Below are 21,469 nucleotides of genomic sequence, written 5' to 3' on the forward strand. Positions count from 1 at the left end.
TCTAAGTTACACATTGATGGCACATAACTCATGCTTTCCCTCATACTAGGGAAAAGGCTTCTAGCTACTGTAAAGCTATCAGTTGAACAAAGCTTCCTCTATGCTACTTCTTCTTAGAGTGAAATAGATATACATACACTCCTATTATATAGACACGTGCAGTGAGAACCTTTCTGTCTCCATGAAACGAGATGTTTGTTGCAAGTTCCATGCTAGACAGGCCCATTCCTCAGAACTAAACACATGGAACATTGTCTATGAATCTATACATACCTGTGAAAGAGCTAGGGTTCCACTTCTTTGTGGCTGACCATAGGGTTCCCCTGGAAGGCTGTGTGGAGACATGTCCCAAGAGCTGAGCCAAGGACCAGTCATGGTGAAGCTCTAGCTTCTGCTTTTGACTGTTGGGTCTGGTCATACCATTGTGGCATTGTTTGCTAGTTGAGTCATTAAAACACTTTCATGTTCTAGAGGCAATGCAGGGATCCAGGTAACACGTTCTCTCATGCTTAGCTGATCACTCCGATATTCACCAAGTCTCCAGAATCAATTGTGCTTTCCCAAATGTTAGGGACCTCTCCATGCCAGCATTAGTGTTCCTGTTACAAAAACTATAGGGTTCAAATTCATGGCCATTTGGAGTCCAACCTGAAGACTTGAGCTAAATTTTGGAGTAAGGAGGAGGGTCTGCCTCTTAGAAGTGTTGGACTCGGAGGCATGGTAAGAATGTTGTAGAGTTTCAGGTCTTTTTATAACACCCCACTCCCACATGACTCTCAGGGCACACATGGCTTGTGTGCCTTCTCAGTGGATGTCTGATTGTTAAGGCTATGTGCAATAGTCCAGGACCATTTGTGCTTTCTGCCCTAGGTTTGGGGAAGTCGTGGGGCCCCATCCATTTGAGGCACAGGGCCTCATGCTGTAAGATGCTGGGTTTTTATCTTCCCTGTAAATGGAATTCAAATTCCTCAGGTCTTCCTACCTATAGGTTTGCAAGTGCACCTTTGTTGCTACCCCAAAATGTTAGGTGAATGTTTTCTGTTGCACGCAGCTGCAACAGGTTTTCAGTGTTCAGTTGGTGGCTATTTGCTTAGAGATTGCAAAACGCTCTTGTCTTACAGGAATGAGGATGTGAGGGGCTGCTTGCCTTGTCCACAGACTTCATTTCCCTAGGTAAGTATTATGACACTGTGCCAGTGCTGTCACATGCACACTGAAAATGCTTCTCTCTTCAACAGTTACATTGTAAGCTGAATGGATGATTCTTCTACAGGGTTGTATCTCAGAGATTCCTGGGTCACATTGTCATATACTTCCCCCGATTCACTAGGAATTGCTCCTCTCTTCATGGACCAATGTATCCCTTGAAAGTTGCATTCGTCACAAACATGTTTCCCAGAGGTAAGTGGACTTCATTTTCCATATGTCCTCACATGCCCTTTCTGAAAGGCTCCTATCTTCAGGAAGGTGTTGTTTCTTGAAATAGTTTGACTGACACTGTGGTCACTGGACTGAAAGAGATGAAACTTCCCTGTACGCTTTCATACATACATTTGCAGACATCTCTTTAGGATGACTGTGGCACCCCGCAGAGGTTTGTTTCTCTGAGATCAGCATATGCCACCTTGTTTTGGCTTTGAACACACCTTTGAAGAGGTTTCTTTCAGCTGGACAATGGAAGCTGTATGATGAACTACACTTTTCCACAGTGGTGTTTCCAGAGTTAACACAATGGCCTATTCCTTAGATTTGTCACTGACCAGCTTGACACTTACAATGACTACTTGGAAACTCTCATCCATTCACTACTCCCAGACATGTTTTAAGAGATAAGGACATGGCCCCTTCCTTTCCCTTCCATACACGTATTTTGAAACTTCTTCCACCATAAGAAACAAGATGTTAGTATACAGCTCCATTTGCCCTGGAATTGGGCTTCAGGATTTAAGTTTATGGCTACTTCCTTGTGCTTCTGGACATATGTTTGGAAACACTTCAGGAAAGATAATAGCCCATTGAAGGATTCTTAACAGGGCTTTTTCTAAGGGACACGTTGACGGCACCTACCTTATGCTTTCCCACATACTAGGGAAAAGGCTTCTAGCTACTGGAAAGCTATCAGTTGATAAAAGCTTTCTCTACCATGCTTCTTCTTAGAGCAAAATAGATATACATACACTCCTTATATATAGACATGTGCCCTAAGAACCTGTCTATCTCCAGGAAGTGAGATGTTTGTTGCAAGTTTCATGCTAGACAGGACTATTCATCAGAGCTAAGCACATGGAACATTCCCTATGAATCCACACATACTTTCAAAGAAATAGGGTTCCAACTTCTTTGAGGCTGTCCATGGGGGTCCACTGGAATGCTTTTTGGAGCCATGCCCAGAAAGCTGACAAGAAGGCCAGCATAAGAGTGAAGCTCTAACTTCTGCTTTTGACTGTTGGGGCTTGTCATGCCATTGTGGCATTGTTCATTAGTTGAGTCACAAAAATGCTTTCACATTCTCCAAGAAATGCAGGGATCTAGTTTGCATATTCTCTCATGCAGTTCTGAGCTGATCATTCTGATATTGACCAAGTCTCCAGAATCGTTAGTGCTTCCCTAGATGTCAGAGACCACTCCATGCCACCGTCAGCGTTTCTGTTTCAAAAATGGCAGGATTCAAATTCATGGCAGTTTGGAGCCCTACCCGAAGCCTTGAGCTGAGTTTCCGAGTCAAGCTGAGGCTCTCCGACCTAGAAACTTGTGGGCATAGTCAGAGTGCTGTTGAGTTTCAGGTCTTTTAGTAACACCCAGCTGCCACTTAAACACTCAAGGGGCATACATGGCTTTTGTGTCTTCTAGGTGGGTGCCTGATTTTTCTGGCCCTGACCAGGTGTCCATTACCATTTGTGACTTCAGCCCCAGGCAGATTTAGGTCCCCATCCATTCCAGGCGCAGGGCCTTGTGCTGCAAGATGCTGGGATTTATCTTCCCTGTCAATCGAGTTCAAATTCCTTGGACTTCAGCCCATAGGCTTACAAGTGCAGCCTCATTGCTACAAGGAAATATTAAGTGAGTCTTATCTGCTGTGCGCAGCTGGTTCTCAGAGTTCAGTGAATTGCTATTTCCTTTGATATAGCAAACTCAATTCGAAATTGGGATTGGAAAAACACATTCGTTGACCATTTCCTTCTCCAAGATTGATGTTGAAAATAGACGGAGATATAAATTCCAAGACTGGCTATGTTTAAAAGAACATATTACCACAAAGCTACCACTTCGAGAAATATTAAGAAGGCTTCTATAAACATAGAAAGAACCCAAAATGACATAGAGCAGAATTTTACACAGACAATCTATAGAAGCAAGGTCTTCACATGAAACGTGATGTCAATAAAAACCTGTCTTTCAATAATCACTTCCCATGTGAACAGTCTAAATGCTCCCATAAAATGGCATTGGCTTGCAGATTGGATTAAACAAGAGGCTCCATCCATACCTTGTCTATAAGAGACACTTTTGGAACTGAAAGTTTTATCCACACTGAAAGAGAAGGAAAGGAGAAACATCTTTAATGCCAACAGGCCTCACATGACAACTGGGGCAGCATTTATCATATCAGATGAATCAGATTATAAGTCAAAGACTGTAGTTAGAAATACAGAAGGACATTATATCATTGTTAAATGCTCTATGCACCAAGAATTTCTAACAATTGTAAATATTTATGCCCCTAATATGGGAGAAGCCAACTACATAAGCCCAACTGTTAATCAAAATAAAGAGTCATATTGATATGAATACATTAATTGTAGCAGATCTTAACATGCCACTCAACAATAGTAAGATCATCCAACTGAAAATCAAGAAAGATACAAGAGCTTTCAATGATGCATTGGACAAGAAGAACCTCACAGATATACACAGAACACTCTAGAAGAACTCATTCTTCTTGAGTGCACGTTTCTCTAGCATAGACCACATATTGGGTCAAAAATCAGGACTCAATACCAGTAGATCGAGATTATTCATTGCATATTCTCAGACCACAAGTCTTTGAAACTGGTGCTCAACCACAAGAAAAAGTTTGGAAGGAATTCCAACACTTGGAAGCTAAAGACCTCCTGCCCAAGGATGTTTGGATCAACCAGGAAATCAAGGAAGAACTTAAACAATTCAAGGAAACTAATGAGAATGAGGACATATTGGTCCAAAACCTATGGGATACGACAAGGGTGGTCCTAAAGGGAAAATGCATGGTGATCCAAGCCTCAATCCAAAAAGAAAAAATAAAAATTTGTAAAACAGCAGCTGTCTTTACACCTTGAGAAACTGGATAATCAACAACAAATTAGGCCAACCCCACACACAAGAAGGGAAATAATCAAGATTAGAGCAGAGATCAATAAGTTAGAAACTAGATATACAGTAGAACACATAAACAAAACTAGAAACTGTTTCTTTGAAAGAATCAATAACGAAGGAAAGGGACAAGATGGCAGAGAATTAGGAGATGCTGTTTCAATTGGTCCGCTAAAGGGAGTTGATAATCTACCAGAACACTCTAGATATCCATGAAATCAGCCTTAGATGTAGGATTATACAATTCTGGATCCCTATGGGGGACAGAAGATACCAGTGGTCAGGTAAAGTGGAGTTTTGAAGGATCAGACTGTTATCAGAGGATAAACAGAAGGGGAGGGTCACCAGAAGCAACCCATTGGAAAGTAGTACCCCAGTATGAGAGTGTCCTGTGATTGGAGAACAGCATGAACTTGGAGTCTGGTTAAAAGCACTCAACAAAAGCAAAAGATCTTAAAGGGCAACTGGTAGAATCAGCCAGTCATGGACACAGGCTAAAGCATAGGGACCCAGGGCGGCCACCTCTGGTGACCACCCATGCCAGACAGAATGTGGTAAAGCCTCCAGGCCATGGTCCTGAGGCACTGGGCACACATGAGAGGGTATGTGTGGATGCCAGCCTGCACTCTCTCGAACCACAGCCTTTTGCACTCTGCACACTCACTGCACGACCAGGCACTCTCCACACTGAAAGAGGTCCATGCAGGTGCTAGCCTGTGGTCTCTAGGACCAGCCAAGGGTCTGAACACTCCCAGGCCAGAAAATGGGGCATAAAAATCTCACCACACTATCTCTGGTTGGGATATCTCTGGCGGTCTGGACATGCCCAAACAACAGCCCAGCAAAGGCAACCACTGGAAGCAGGCTCCCTGGACCAATATTGCTAATGGTTTTGGTAACACAGGGGTACAAAGACAAGCAGGAGCTCCTGCTACTCCTAAGATGGTGCCTAGGGATGTGCTCTGCTGGTGGATGGTGACAGAGGGAGAGTCTGTGGGTTCTGGACCACCCAGAAGGGAAGAGATTGAGGCTTCTCTCTGAGATGGGGGTCTGGGTGCAGTTTGCATTCCTCTAAACCTCCAAAGAACCACAAAAAGCTTCCAAGGGGAAAAAAATTCCTCTAGAGAACAAAAGCCCAGCCCATTGAAAGGGGGCAGGAGGACTCAAGCAAGACTGCCTGAAAAACAGCATGGCAGGCCCCACCCCAAGAAAGCCAGCCAAAAAAAAAGAAAGAAAGAAAAGAAGACAACCACCACAGGGTCCCCATAAAACAGTAAAACCCCAATATCAGGGGAAAAGAAGATATTAAGCTCCTTGCAATGCTCTAAAATCCTGTGTATTTCATAGATACAACTTTTATTTTTAATCTGTTCCCACTATTCTCATTCTTAATTTTTAAAAATTTTAACCTATTTACCATTACAGCGAGAGGTTCAACACAAAAATTCCATGCTAATCTTTTAACTTAAACTTTTTTTAAAAAAAGATTTTATTTATTTATTTGACAGACAGAGATCACAAGCAGGCAGAGAGGCAGGCAGAGAGAGAGGAGGAAGCAGGCTCCCTGCTGAGAGCCCGATGCGGGGCTCAATCCCAGGACCCTGGGATCATGACCTGAGCCGAAGGCAGTGGCTTAACCCACCGAGCCACCCAGGCGCCCCAAACTTTTTGATACATATATCTGTGTTTTTCTTTCTTTCTTTCTTTCTTTTAAATACTCTTATGGAAGTAAGCCTCAGGTAATCCTCTTTCCCCAATTAATACTACCTCTTTATATAAACCAGTTTTAATACTCCTTTATCTTTGGAAAGTTGAGTCCTTTGACAAAGTTATAAAGATACACCCAGGAAGAATCAAAATATCCTTCCCCGCCCACAGTGAGGATTTATAATCACCCTCTCATCTTTTTCTTCTATCAGTGTCTCTGTGTATTTGTTTTTGTTCTGGTATTACATAAATCTTATACTCGGAATTCATTTTGGCTGGATTTTTTTTTTTTTTTGTCAATTACTTTTGTCGGTCTTTTTGTTTGCCCATTTTTGTTTGTATACTTTATAAATCTTATATTGTGGCTCATTCTTGCTGGGTCTTCTCTTTCATTTTTTGTCTGTCTCCCTCTTTCTCTCTTTATTTCCTTTCTTTTTGGTGGGGTATTGCAATTGCTCAGAAATGTTCCAGGGTGCACCTTGCTTGGATCATGGTTTATACATTCAGATACACATCCCTTCACTCACCTCTCACCAAAATGACTAGGAGGAGGAATGCCCAACAGAGGAAAAATCCAGAGACAGTGCCCTCTCCATCAGAGCTATTAAATAGGGACATAAACAGTATGTCAGAAAGGGAATTCAGGCTAACAATCATCCAGGCAATGGCTAGGTTAGAGAAAACCATTAATGACAACATGGAATCAATTAAGGCAGAAGTGAAAGCCACCAGAGAAGAAGTTAAAAATGCATTCAATGTGTTCCAATCTAATCTAAATTCTCTAACAGCTTGGGTAACTGAGGCCGAAGATAGAATTAGTGATCAACAAGGAAAATTGTTAGAGAGAAAATCAGGAGGAGGCCTGGAACAAACCACTTAGAAGCCATGAAAACAGAATTAAGGAAATAAATGATGCCATGAAATGTTCCAATGTCAGAATTATTGGAATCTCTGAGGGGGGAGGAGAAAGAAAGAAGACTAGAAGATACAGTTGAACAAATTCTCCATGAAACATTTCCCAATCTGAGGAATGGAACCAGCATATGTGTTGTAGAGGTAGAAAGGTCTCCCACCCAAGATTATAGAATCTAGAAAGACTTCGAGACACCTAATTGTGAAGCTGATGAATAATAATTTTAGACAGAGTTCTTGAGAGCAGCTAGGGGGGGAGAGAGAAGAGAGTCCTAACATACAGAGGAAGGCCCATCAGAATAATGTCAGACATGTCCACAAAAACATGACAAGCTAGAAAGGGCTGGCAAGATATACTCAGGACACTAAATGAGAAGAATGTGCAGCCAATAAACTTTTTCCAGCAAGGCTGAGATTCAAAATGAATGGAGAGATAAAAAGCTTCCAAGACTGGCAAGGTTTAAAGGAGTATGTGACCACCAAGCTGGCACTATAAGAAATATTTGGGGGGGGGGTATCTAGAAAAGAAGAAAGAACCCAAGAGTGTCCAAAAACAGAAATTTATGGAGAAAATCTATAGAAACAAGGACTTCATAGGCAACATGATGTCAATAAAAATGTATCTCTCCAAACAAACAAAAGCCCAGGGCCAGACGGCTTCCCGGGGGAATTCTACCAAACATTTAAAGAAGAACTAATTCCTATTCTCCTGAAACTGTTCCAAAAAATAGAAATGGAAGGAAAACTTCCAAACTCATTTTATGAGGCCAGCATCACCTTGATCCCAAAACCAGACAAGGATCCCACCAAAAAAGAGAGCTATAGACCGATATCCTTGATGAACACAGATGCGAAAATACTCAACAAAATACTAGCCAATCGGATTCAACAGTACATTAAAAAGATTATTCACCACGACCAAGTGGGATTTATTCCAGGGCTGCAAGGTTGGTTCAACATCCGCAAATCAGTCAATGTGATACAACACATCAATAAAAGTAAGAACAAGAACCATATGATACTCTCAATAGATGCTGAAAAAGCATTTGACAAAGTACAACATCCCTTCCTGATCAAAACTCTTCAAAGTGTAGGGATAGAGGGCACATACCTCAATATCATCAAAGCCATCTATGAAAAACCCACCGCAAATATCATTCTCAATGGAGAAAAACTGAAAGCTTTTCCGCTAAGGTCAGGAACACGGCAGGGATGTCCATTATCACCACTGCTATTCAACATCGTACTAGAGGTCCTAGCCTCAGCAATCAGACAACAAAAGGAAATTAAAGGCATCCAAATCGGCAAAGAAGAAGTCAAATTATCACTCTTCGCAGATGATATGATACTATATGTGGAAAACCCAAAAGACTCCACTCCAAAACTGCTAGAACTTATACAGGAATTCAGTAAAGTGTCAGGATATAAAATCAATGCACAGAAATCAGTTGCATTTCTCTACACCAACAGCAAGACAGAAGAAAGAGATATTAAGGAGTCAATCCCATTTACAATTGCATCCAAAACCATAAGATACCTAGGAATAAACCTAACCAAAGAGACACAGAATCTATACTCAGAAAACTATAAAGTACTCATGAAAGAAATTGAGGAAGACACAAAGAAATGGAAAAATGTTCCATGCTCCTGGATTGGAAGAATAAATATTGTGAAAATGTCTATGCTACCTAAAGCAATCTACACATTTAATGCAATTCCTATCAAAGTACCATCCATCTTTTTCAAAGAAATGGAACAAATAATTCTAAAATTTATATGGAACCAGAAAAGACCTCGAATAGCCAAAGGGATATTGAAAAAGAAAGCCAACGTTGGTGGCATCACAATTCCGGACTTCAAGCTCTATTACAAAGCTGTCATCATCAAGACAGCATGGTACTGGCACAAAAACAGACACATAGATCAATGGAACAGAATAGAGAGCCCAGAAATAGACCCTCAACTCTATGGTCAACTAATCTTCGACAAAGCAGGAAAGAATGTCCAATGGAAAAAAGACAGCCTTTTCAATAAATGGTGCTGGGAAAATTGGACAGCCACATGCAGAAAAATGAAATTGGACCATTTCCTTACACCACACACAAAAATAGACTCAAAATGGATGAAGGACCTCAATGTACGAAAGGAATCCATCAAAATCCTTGAGGAGAACACGGGCAGCAACCTCTTCGACCTCTGCCGCAGCAACATCTTCCTAGGAACAACGCAAAAGGCAAGGGAAGCAAGGGAAAAAATGAACTACTGGGATTTCATCAAGATCAAAAGCTTTTGCACAGCAAAGGAAACAGTTAACAAAATCAAAAGACAACTGACAGAATGGGAGAAGATATTTGCAAACGACATATCAGATAAAGGACTAGTGTCCAGAATCTATAAAGAACTTAGCAAACTCAACACCCAAAGAACAAATAATCCAATCAAGAAATGGGCAGAAGACATGAACAGACATTTCTGCAAAGAAGACATCCAGATGGCCAACAGACACATGAAAAAGTGCTCCATATCACTTGGCATCAGGGAAATACAAATCAAAACCACAATGAGATATCACCTCACACCAGTCAGAATGGCTAAAATCAACAAGTCAGGAAATGACAGATGCTGGCGAGGATGCGGAGAAAGGGGAACCCTCCTACACTGTTGGTGGGAATGCAAGCTGGTGCAGCCACTCTGGAAAACAGCATGGAGGTTCCTCAAAATGTTGAAAATAGAACTGCCCTATGACCCAGCAATTGCACTATTGGGTATTTACCCTAAAGATACAAATGTAGTGATCCAAAGGGACACATGCACCCGAATGTTTATAGCAGCAATGTCCACAATAGCCAAACTATGGAAAGAACCTAGATGTCCATCAACAGATGAATGGATCAAGAAGATGTGGTATATATACACAATGGAATACTATGCAGCCATCAAAAGAAATGAAATCTTGCCATTTGCAACAACATGGATGGAACTAGAGCGTATCATGCTTAGCGAAATAAGTCAAGCAGAGAAAGACAACTATCATATGATCTCCCTGATATGAGGAAGTGGTGATGCAACATGGAGGCTTAAGTGGGTAGAAGAATAAATGAAACAAGATGGGATTGGGAGGGAGACAAACCATAAGTGACTCTTAATCTCACAAAACAAACTGAGGGTTGCCGGGGGGAGGGGGTTGGGGAGAAGAGGGTGGGATTATGGACATTGGGGAGGGTATGTGATTTGGTGAGTGCTGTGAAGTGTGTAAACCTGGTGATTCACAGACCTGGGGATAAAAATATATGTATATAAAAAATATATGTTTATAAAAAATAAAAAATAAAAAAAAAATGTATCTCTCAATAATCACTCTTAATGTGATCAGCCTAAATGCTCCCATGAAACAGCACAGGCTTGCAGATTGGATATGCTGACAGAACCCATCCATATGTTGTCTACAAGAGACCCATGTTGAACCTAAGGATACATCCAGACGGAAAGTGAAGGGATGGAGAACATCTTTCATGCCAATGGGCCTCAAAAAAAGGCTGGGATAGCGATTCTCATATCAGATAAATTAGATTTTAAACAAAAGATCATAGTCAGAGATAAAGGACACTACATCATTCTTAAAGGGACTATCCACCAAGAAGATCTAACAATTGTAAATATTTATGCCGCCAATATGGAAACAGTAAACTACATGAGTCAACTGTTAATCAAGATAAAGAATCATATTGATATGAGTATATTAATAGTAGGAGATCTCAACAAGCTACTCTCGTAATAGTCAGATCATCCAAGCAGAAAATCAATAAAGAAACAAGAGCATTGAATGACATATTGGACCAGATGGACCTCGTAGATATATACAGAACATTCCACCCTAAAGCAACAGAATACCCATTTTTCTCCTGTGCACATGGAACTTTCTACAGAATAGACCACATACTGGGTCACAAATCAGGACTTCTCTGATACCAAAAGACTAAGATTATTCCCTACATATTATCAGACAACAATGCTTTGAAACTGGAACTCAACTACAAGAAAAAGTTTGGAATGATTTCAAACACCTGGAAGCAGAAGACCACCTTGCTTAAGGATGCTTGGATCAACCATGATATCAAAGAGGAACTTAAACAATTCATGGAAACCAATGAGAATGAAGACACTTCAATCAAAAACCATCAAAGACGGTCCTAGGGGGGAAATACATAGCCATCCAAGCATCCCTCAAAGTAATTTGAAAAAAAAAAAAAAAAAGAATAAACCAACTCTTTTCACAACTTAAAGAACTGGAGAATCAACAACAAATTAAGGCATCCCACACACAAGAAGGGAAATAATCAAGATTAGAGCAGAGATCAATGAGATAGAAACTAGAGATATGGTAGAACACATCAACAAAACTAATACTGGTTCTTTGAAAGAATCAATAAGATCAACAAACCATTGACCAAACTAATCCAAAGAAAAGAGAGAAGGCCCAAATTAATAAAATTTTGAATGAAAAGGGAGAGATAAGGACTAACATGAAAGAAATAGAAACAATCATCAGAAATTATTATCAACAGTTATATGCCAACAAGTTATGCAACCTAGATGAAATAGATGCATTCCTGGAAAACTATAAACTTCCAAAACTGAACCAGAAAGAAATTGACAACCTGAATAGACCAATATCTAATATCTAATAACGAGATTGATCAAGAACCTCCCAAATACAAGAGCTCAAGACCTGAAAGATTTCCTGGGAAATTTTACCAAATATTCAAAGAAGAAATAATACCTATGCTCCTGAAGCTGTTTCAAAAAAATTTAAGCAGAAGGAAAACTTCCAGACTCTACTTATGAAGTCAGCATTACTCTAATCCCAAAACCAGGCAAAGACTTCACCAAAAAGGAGAATTTCAGACCGATATCCCTGATGAATATGGATGCTAAGATTCTCAACAAGATCCTAGCTAATAAGATCCAACAGTACATTAAAAAGATTATCCACCATGGCCAGGTGGGATTTATTCATGGAATGCAGGGGTCATTCAACATTCACAAATCAATGTGATGCAGTAAATCAATAAGAGAAGAAAGAAAGATCACATGGTCCTCTCAATTGATGCCAAAAAAGTATTTGACAAGATACATCATCTGTTCCTGATGATAATGATTCAAAAAATAGGGATAGAGGGAATATTCCTCAACTTCATAAAAGCTATGTATGAAAAATCCCCAGTGAATATCATTCTCAATTAAGAAAAGGTGACAGCCTTCCCTTTGACATCAGGAACACGACAGGGAAGCCCCCTCTAGCCACTTTTGTTCAACACAGTACTAGAAGACCTAGCAATCAGACAACAAAAAGAAGTCAAACTCACTTTCTTCACAGATGACATACTTTATATGGAAATCACAAGAATCCACCCCCAAACTATTAGAACTCATACGGAATTTAGTAATGTGGCAGCATACGAAATAAATGCACAGAAACCAGTTGCTTTCTTCACACTAACAATGAAAATATAGAAAGGGAAATGAAAGAATCGATTCCATTTATTCGTGCACCAAGAACCCGAGAATAAACCTAACCATATAAGTAAAGGATCTGTCCTCGAGGAATTATAGAACACTCATGAAAGAAATGGAAGAAAACACAAAATTATTCCATGATCATGGATCAGAAGAATTAACATTGTTAAAATGTCTAAACTGCCTAGTGCAATCTATACCATCAATGTCATCCTGATCAAGACTCCACCAGCATTTTTCAGAGTGCTGTTACAAAAAATCATAAAATTTGTTTGGAACCAGGAAAAAACCCGAATTGTTAAGGAAATGTTGAAAAAGAAAAACAAAACTGGAGGCATCACGTTGCCTGATTTCAAGCTTTACTAGAAAGCTGTGATCACCAAGACAGCATTATACTGCAACAAAAACAGACACATATATCAGTGGAACAGAAAAGAGAGCCCAGATATGGGCCCACAACTCTATGGTCAAATCATCTTCGACAAAGCAGAAAAAAATATCCAGTGGAAAAAAGACTGTCTCTTCAATAAATTGTGCTGGTAAAATTGGACAGCTATGTGTAGAAGAATAAAACTCGATAATTCTATCACACCACACACAAAGATAAACTCGAAAGGGATAAACGACCTCACTGTGAGGCGAGAATCTATCAAAATTCAAGAGGACAATAAAGGTAGTAACCTCTTTCACACTGGCCACAGAAACTTCTTTCAAGACAAGTCTCAAAAGTCATGGAGTGAAAATGAGCTTTTGGGACTGCAATATAAGATAAAAAACTTCTGCATAACAAAGAAAACAGCAAAAGAGGCAACCCACGGAATGGGAGAAGATATTGGCAAATGACACTACAGACAAAGGGCTGATATCCAATATCTGTAAACAACTCTTCAAATTCAACACTCGAAAAACAGCTAATCATGTAAAAAATGGGCAGAAGACATGAACAGATGCTTCACCAAAGAAGACACACAAGTGGCTAACAGACATGAAAAAATGTTCATCATCACTGACTATCAGGGAGATTTAAATCAAAACAACATTGAGATACCACCCTACACCAGTTAGAATGGCCAAAATTAGCAAGACAGGAAACAACATGTGTTGGAGGAGATGTGGAGAAAGGGAAACCCTCTTACACTGTTGGTGGGAATGCAAGTTGGTGCAGCCTCTTTGGAGAACAGTGTGCAGATTCCTCAGGAAATTAAAAATAGAACTTCCCTATGACCCTGCCATTGCACTCCTGGGTATTTATCCCAAAGATACAGATGTCGTGAAAAGAAGGGCCATCTGTACCCCAATGTTTATACCAGCAATCACCACGGTCGCCAAACTATGGAAAGAACCAAGATGCCCTTCAACAGACGAATGGATAATGAAGATGTGGCCCATATACACTATGGAGTATTACGCCTCCATCAGAAAGGATAAATACCCAACTTTTGTAGCAACATGGACGGGACTGGAACAGATTATGCTCGGTGAAATAAGTCAAGCAGAGAGAGTCAATTATCATATGGTTTCACTTATTTGTGGAGCATAACAAATAGCATGGAGGACAAGGGGAGTTAGAGAGGAGAAGGGAGTTGGGGGTAAATTCGAAGTGGAGGTGAATCATGAGAGACTATGGACTCTGAAAAACAATCTGAGGGGTTTGAAGTGGTGGGGGGGTTGGGAGGTTGGGGTACCAGGGGGTGGGTATTATAGAGGGTATGGATTGCATGGAGCACTAGGGGTGGTGAAAAAATAATGAATACTGTTTTTTCTGAAAATAAATAAATTAATTTAAAAAATGAAAAATAGAGCTTCCCTATGACCCTGCAATTGCATTACTGGGTATTTACCCCAAAGATACAGATGTAGTGAAAAGAAGGGCTATCTGTACCCCAATGTTAATAGCAGCAATGGCCACAGTCACCAAGCTGTTGAAAGAACCAAGATTCCCTTCAGTAGATGAATGGAGAAGGAAGATGTGATCCATATACACTATGGAGTATTATGCCTCCATCAGAAAGGATCAATACCCAACTTTTGTATCATCACGGATGAGACTGGAGGAGATTATGCTGAGTGAAATAAATCAAGCTGGGAGAGTCAGTTATCATATGGTTTCACTTGTGGAGCATAAGGAATCACACAGAGGACATCAGGAGAAGGAGAGGAGAACTGTTTTGGGGGAAATTGGAGGGGGAGATGAACCACGAGAGACTGTGGACTCTGAGAAAAAAAAGTGAGGGTTTTGGAGGGTAAGGGGGTAGGGTGATATGTGTGCCTGGTGGTGGGTATTAAGGACGGCACATGGAGCACTGGGTGTGGTGCATAAACAATGAATGTTGAAAACTGAAAGAATAAAATTAAATTTTAAAGGTAAATGACAAATGATATGTTTAAAAATTATAATTTGAAATAGAAACCAGAGTGAGATTATGTTTATAATGTTTACTGATAAGGTGTAGAACCAAATAAATGTATATGATAGTTAATTTTGGTGAATTATTGGTGAAATTAGTAACTAAAAACAATCCGGAGAACTTTTCTACAGGCTTTTATGGACAGTATATTTAATATGATTGTCTGTTTTGTGTGTGTTGAGTTTGAGGAGTTCATTATAGATCCTGGATATCAACCTTTTGTCTGTACTGTCATTTGCAAATATCTTCTCCCATTCCGTGGGTTGCCTCTTTGTTTTTTTTTGACTGTTTCCTTTGCTGTGCAGAAGCTTTTGATTTTGATGAAGTCCCAAAAGTTCATTTTCGCTTTTGTTTCCTATGCCTTTGGAGACATATCTTGAAAGAAGTTGCTGTGGCTGATATCGAAGAGATTACTGCCTATGTTCTCCTCTAGGATTCTAATGGATTCCTGTCTCACGTTGAGGTCTTTTATCTATTTTGAGTTTCTCTTCATGTACGGTGTAAGAAAATGGTCAAGTTTCATTCTTCTACATATAGCTGTCCAGTTTTCCCAGCACCATTTATTGAAGAGACTGTCTTTTTTACACTGTATATTTTTTCCTGTTTTGTCGAAGATTTTTTGACCATAGATTTGAGGGACCATATATGGGCTCTCTACTCTGTTCACCGGTCTATGTGTCTGTTTTTATGTCAGTACCATGCTGTCTTGGTGATCACAGCTTTGTAATAAAGCTTGAAATCAGGTAACGTGATGCCCCCCCACCCACCCGTTTTATTTTTGTTTTTCAACCTTTCCTTAACGATTCGGGGGCTCTTCTGATTCCATACAAATTTTTGGATTATTTGCTCCAGCTCTTTAAAGAATGCCGGTGGAATTTTGATCAGAACAGCATTAAAAGCATAGCTTGCTCTAGGCAGTATAGACATTTAAACAATGTTTATTCTTCCAATCCAAGAGCATGGAATGGTCTTCCATCTTTTTGTGTCTTCAATTTCTTTCATGAGTGTTCTGTAATTGCTCGAGTACAGATCCTTTACCTCTTTGGTTAGGTTTATTCCCAGGTGTCTTTTGGTTCTTAGTGCTATCGTAAATGGAATCGATTCTCTAATTTCTCTTTCTGTATTTTCATTGTTAGTGTATAAGAAAGCCACTGATTTCTGTACATTGACTTTGTATCCTGCCACATTGCTGAATTGTTGTATGAGTTCTAGTTGTTTGGGGGTGGAGTCTTTTGGGTTTTCCATGTAGAGTCATGTCATCTGTGAAGAGAGAGAGTTTGACTTCTTCATTGACAATTTGGATACCTTTTTTTTTCTCTTTGTTGTCTGATTGCTGTTGCTAGGACTTCTTATACTATGTAGAACAAGAGTGGTGAAAGTGGGCATCCTTGTCGTGTTCCTGATCTCAACGGGAAGGCTGCAAGCTTTTTCCCATTGAGGATGATATTTGCTGTTGGTCTTTCATAGATAGATTTGATGAAGTTCAGGAATGTTTCCTCTATCCCTATACTTTGAAGCGTTTTAATCAGGAACAGATGCTGGATTTTGTCAAATGCTTTTTCTGCATCAATTGAGAGGACCATGTGGTTCTTCTCTCTTCTCATATTAATTTGTTCTATCACATTGATTGATTTGCGAATGTTGAACCATCCTTGTAGCCCAGGGATGAATCCCACTTGATCATGGTGGATAATCTTTTTAATGTGCTGTTGATCCTGTTGGATAGGATCTTGTTGAGAATATTAGCATCCGTATTCATCAGTGATATTGGTCTGAAATTTTCCTTTTTGGTAGGGTCTTTGCCTGGTTTGGGGATCAGGTTAATGCCGGCTTCATAGAAAGAGTCTGGAAGTTTTCCTTCCACTTCAATTTTTTGAAACAGCTTCAGGAGAGTAGGTGTTATTTCTTCTTTGAAAGTTTGGTAGAATTCCCCAGGGAATCCATCAGGTCCTGGGCTCTTGTTTTTTGGGAGGTTCTTGGATCACTGTTTCAATCTCGTTACTCGATATCAGTCTATTCAGGTTGTCGATTTCTTCCTGGTTCAATTTTGTAAGTTTATGGTTTTCCAGGAATGCATCCATTTCATCTAGGTTGCATAGCTTATTGGCACATACCTGTTGATAATAACTTATGATGATTTTTCTCTACTTCCTTGGTGTTCTTTGTGATCTCTCCCTTTTCATTCATAATTTTATGAATTTGGGCTTTCTCTGTTTTCTTTTGGATTAGTGTGGCCAATGGTTTATCGATCTTATTGATTCTTTCAAAAAGCCAGCTTCTAGTTTCATTGATACATTCTACTATACCTCTGGTTTCTACCTCATTGATCTCAGCTCTAATCTTGATGATTTCCCTTCTTATGTGTGGAGTTGGTTTGATTTGTTGTTGATTCTCCAGTTCTTTAAGGTGTAGAGACAGCTGCTGTGTTCTGGATTTTTCAATTTTTTTGAGGGAGGCATGGATGGCTATGTATTTCCCCCTTAGGACTGCCTTTGCTGTATCCCATAGGTTTTGCACAGAAGTGTCTTCATTCTCATTGGTTCCCATGAATTGTTTCAGTTCTTCTTTGATCTCCTGGTTGATCCAAGCATTCTTAAGCAAGGTGGCCTTTAGCTTCCAGGTGTTTGAGTTCCTTCTGAACTTTTCCTTGTGAGTGAGCTCCAGTTTCAATGCATTGTTATCTGAGAATATGCAGGGAATAATCTCAGTCTTTTGGTATCAGTCGAATCCTGATTTGTGACCCAGTGTGTGGTCTATTCTGGAGAAGGTTCCATGTGCACTTGAGAAGAATGAGTATTCTGTTGTTTAGGGTGGAATGTTCTGCATATATCTATGAGGTCCATCTGGTCCAATGTGTCATTCAATGCTCTTGTTTCTGTATGGATTTTCTGCTTGGATGATCTGTCTATTTCCGAGAGAGGCGTGTTAAGATCTCCTACTATTAATTTATTCATATCAATATGACTCTTTATCTTGATTAATAATTTTCTTATGTAATTGGCTGCTCCCATAATGGGGGTATAGATGTTTACCATTGTTAGACCATCTTGGTGGATAGTCCCTTTAAGAATGGTGTAGTGTCCTTCTTTATCACTGACTACAGTCTTTAGGTTAAAATCTAATTTGTCTGATATGAGAATCGCTACCCCAGCTTTCTTATGAGGTCCATTGGCATGAAAAATGCTTCTCCATCCCTTCACTTTCAGTCTGGGTGTATCTTTAGGTTCAAAATGGGTCTCTTGTAGACAACATATGGATGGGTCTTGTCATTTTCTCCAATCTATAACCCTGTGCCATTTTATGGGCGCGTTTAGTCCATTCACATTGAGAGTGATTATTGAGAGATATATTTTTATTGACATTGTGTTTCCTTTGAAGTATTTCTTTCTGTAGATTGTCTCTGTATTTCTGTTCAATGCTATTATTAGGATTTTTCCACTTTTATAGAGCCCCCCCCCCCCCCGCCTTAATATTTCCTGCAGTGTTGGCTTGGTGATTGCATAGTCTTTTAAGCCTTGCCGGTCTTGGAAACTCTTTATCTCTCCATCCATTTTGAATGTCAGTCTTGCTAGATAAAGTATTCTTGATTGCATGTTCCTCTCATTTTGTGCCCTGAATATATCTTGCCAGCCTTTCTGCCTTGCCAGGCCTCTGTGGACAGGTGTGACGTTATTCTGATGTGCTTTCACAGTAAGTAAGGAACCACTTTGTCCTAGCCCCTTTCAAGAGATTTTATCTATAATTATGATTCCTCAATTTGATTATCAGGTGCCTTGATGTTTTTCTGGAATATATAATCTTGGTTGGAGACCGTTCAGCCTCTAGTACATGAGCACTGCTTCCATTCGCGAGATTGGGAAAATTTTCATGAAGAACTTGTTCCACTATATCTCCTGGCCTTCTTTCTTTCTCCTCCCCTCAGGGATTCCAATAATTATGACATTGGAACATTTCATGGCATCATTTATTTCCCTGATTTTGTTTTCCTGGATTCTAAGCTGTTTGTTCCAGTCTTCCTCCTTATTCTTTCTCTCTGTTTGTCCTCCAGATCACTAATTCTATCAGTTACCCTAGCTTTGAGAGAGTTTAGATTAGATTGAAACTCATTGAGAGCATTGTGAACCTCATACCTCGTAGCTTTCAGCTCTGCCCTAACATTGTGAACATCATCTCTGGTCGCTTTCATTCCAGCCCTAATCAATTCCATTTGGTCATTTATAGCTTTCTCCAACCTAGCTATTGGCTGTATAATTGTTAGCCTGAATTCTCTTTCCGACATATTGTCTGTGTTGATAGCTGTTAGCTCTGTTGCAGAAGGCCCATCCTCTGTATTTTTTTTTTTCTGTTGGGCATTTCTCTTCCTAGTCATTTTGGTTAGAGATGGCTGAACTGATGTAGCTGGATGTATCGACCATGGTGCAGTGAGGATACACCTGGAACGCTTCTGAGCAATCAGGAGTCCCTATCCAAATGAGAGAAAAAGAAAAGGAACTGACTGTGTAGTAAATAGGAATACAAACGTACAGGACCCTAGTCTCATAGAGCCATCCCCGTGACCATAGGAAGTTCAGCGTTCAGAGATGCTCCTTCAGGCGGATACTCATTCATTACAGTGTCTTCTCAGTTGAGAAAAAAAGATAGAACCACAAGGATGGACTCCGGGCAAGTTGGATACTGTGAGTGAAGTGCAGGCTATAGTGCTTAGGCATCCAAAACACATATTGGAAGTTCACGACCTGGGGTCATCCACACGTTCTTTCTGTGTCGAAAACGATTCAAACATCGTGTGGGAAGTGTTCTTTAGTAGGGAATCTTGGCAGTGTTGAGGCTGTCAAATAGGAAGTGTTGGAACTAACTGTATGGTAAACAAGAATAGGCACGTACAGAGCAATAGCCTAAGCCTTACAGCCTCGTGAGCATAGGAAGTTCTCTTTCAGGGAAGCTCCATCAGGCGTATTCTCATTTATGGCAGTGTCTTTCCAGTGGAGGAAAGAAGATAGAACAAGAACAGACTCTGGGCAGGTTGGACACTGTGAGTGAAGGGGAGGCTACGGCTCTTAGGCCTCCAAAACACATACTGGAAGTTCACGACCTGTGATGTTCCACTCTGTCTCCATCAATTGAAAACACTTCAAACGTCATGAGGCAACTGTTCTATAGGACGTACTCATGAACACGGATACTCATTGATGTCAGTGTCTTTTCAGTTAGGAAAGAAGATAGCACCTCTGGGCAGGTTAGATACTGTGAGAGAAGACACTGTCATGAATGAGTATCCGCCTGAAGGAGGTTCCCTGTACAGAGACCTTCCTATCGTCACCGCCAAGGGCCTTGTATGCAACACTTCATAACTTCAACACAGACAGGTCCAACAGCTTCCAACTTTCCACAGGCACAACCCTGTCGTGAGTACGTCCCTTAGCACAGTTCCCTCACGAAGTTTGAAGAGTTTTCCACTGAGGTAGGCAGTGCGGAACATCACAGCTCATGAATGTTCAATATGTGATTGGGAGGCCTACACGCCATAGCCCACACCTACCTCAGAGTATCCAACCTGCCCAGGGTCTGTCTTTGTTTTATCTTCTTTTCTCAACTGAGAAGACACTGTCATGAATGAGTATCACCTGAAGGAGTTTCCCTGAACAGAAACTTTCCTATGGTCAAAGGCAAGGCCCTGCTTGCAACACTTCATGATTCAACACAGACAGGTCCAACAGCTTTCAACTTTCCACAGACACAACCCTGTTGTGAGTACGTCCTAAAGAACAGTTCCCTCACGAAGTTGAAGTGTTTTTTACTAAGGTAGACAGTGTGAAAGATCACAGTTTGTGACCTTCCAATATGTGTTTTGGATGCCTAAGCGCCATAGTCCACACTTCATTCACAGTATCCAACCTTCCCAGGGTCCATCCTTGTTCTATCTTCTTTCCTCAAATGAGAAGACACTGTCATGAATGAGTATCCACCTGAAGGAGTTTCCCTGAACAGAGACCTTCCTATGGTCACCAGCAAGGGCCCTGTATGCAACACATCATGATTTCAAGGCAGACAGGTGTAACAGCTTCCATCTTCCACAGACAAAATCCTGTCGTGAGTATGTCCTATAATACAGTTCCGTCACGACTTTGACGTGTTTTCCACAGAGGTAGACAGATGGAACACCACAGGTCGTGAACTTCCAATATGTGTTTTGGAGGCCTAAGCCGTATCCTGCACTTCACTAGCAGTATCCAACCTACCCAGTGTCCATCCTTGTTCTATCTTCTTTCGTCCACTAGGAAGACACCGTCATAAATGAAAATAAGTGTGATGGAGTTTCCCTGAAACAGAAGTTCCTATGCTCATGGGGATGTACAGCAGAGTCGGTGTCCCTGTACACGCCTATTCCTGTTTACCACACAGTCAGTTCCAACACTTCCTTCTTTGAAAGCCTCAACACTGCCAAGAGTCCCTTCTAAAGAACAATTTACACACGATGTTTGAAGCATTTTCGACACAGAAAGAAAGTGTGGGTGACCACAGGTCGTAAACATCCAATATGTGTTTAGGATGCCTAAGCGCCATAGCTGGCACTT

The 21,469-nt window shown here is 40.5% G+C and overlaps 1 long non-coding RNA gene across 1 annotated transcript; it reads left to right on the forward strand.

Moving 5' to 3' along the window:
* Nucleotides 1-1,119: 1,119 nt before the first annotated feature.
* On the forward strand, nucleotides 1,120-6,029 carry LOC131824332 (uncharacterized). Its single transcript, XR_009350827.1, has 3 exons — nucleotides 1,120-1,173; nucleotides 1,274-1,401; nucleotides 2,851-6,029. It is a non-coding gene; the product is annotated as an uncharacterized LOC131824332 (long non-coding RNA).
* Nucleotides 6,030-21,469: the final 15,440 nt, after the last annotated feature.

This window comes from Mustela lutreola, chromosome 2, assembly GCF_030435805.1.
Source record: "Mustela lutreola isolate mMusLut2 chromosome 2, mMusLut2.pri, whole genome shotgun sequence".
In the NCBI taxonomy this organism is placed as follows: Eukaryota; Metazoa; Chordata; class Mammalia; order Carnivora; family Mustelidae; genus Mustela; species Mustela lutreola.